Raw genomic sequence first — 797 nt, 5'->3', positions numbered from 1 at the left:
AAAAAAAAAAAAAAAAAAATAGTACATGCAAATGTTCATGTTTATCATCTGTTTATGTTTGCCAATCTGGTAAGCTAAAAATGGTATCTAATTATTCTGTATATTCCATCCTATTGATGATTGGTGAGGTTGAACATATTTTTATATATTTATTAGCTATTTGAATTTCTTACTCTGAATTATCTGTTTATAGTCTGTGCCCATTGTTTTGCTGGATTATTTTACCTTTAAAATTTATTTATTCGACCACTTTAGTATTAACTGTACAAACATTTTTTCCCAGTTTGTTATTTGCTTTTATTTCTAGTGATTGTCACTGCATGGAAGCTTCAATTTTAAGGTTTCACATCATACTTAGAAAAAGCTTTGGCCGGGCACAGTGGCTCACTCCTGCAATCCCAGCACTTTGGGAGGCCGAGGCAGGCAGATCACAAGGTCAGGAGTTTGAGACCAGCCTGACCAACATGGTGAAACCCCGTCTCTACTAAAAATACAAAAATTAGCTGGGTGTAGTGGCACGTGCCTGTAATCCCAGCTACTTGAGAGGCTGCGGCAGGAGAATCACTTGAACCCGGGAGGCAGAGCTTGTAGTGAGCCGAGATTGTGCCACTGCATTCCAGCCTGGGCAACAGAGCGAGACTCTGTCTCAAAAAAAAAAAAAAAAAAAAGAGCTTCCACATTTTTCTCTTTATACACACACACACACACACACACACACACACGTATTTGAGACAGGGTCTCACTCTGTCTCACCTAGGCTGGAGTGCAGTGGTGTGATCTCAGCTCACTGTAGCCTC

General features: G+C 39.9%; 1 protein-coding gene across 1 annotated transcript in view; it reads right to left on the bottom strand.

Moving 5' to 3' along the window:
- Nucleotides 1-797, bottom strand: part of AXDND1 (axonemal dynein light chain domain containing 1) — a 196,197-nt gene that overhangs the window by 135,888 nt on the left and 59,512 nt on the right. The window lies entirely within an intron of this gene.

Source organism: Mandrillus leucophaeus, unplaced genomic scaffold (assembly GCF_000951045.1).
Source record: "Mandrillus leucophaeus isolate KB7577 unplaced genomic scaffold, Mleu.le_1.0 Scaffold825, whole genome shotgun sequence".
NCBI classification, from domain to species: Eukaryota; Metazoa; Chordata; class Mammalia; order Primates; family Cercopithecidae; genus Mandrillus; species Mandrillus leucophaeus.
This window is presented reverse-complemented; position numbering and strand designations above follow the sequence as displayed.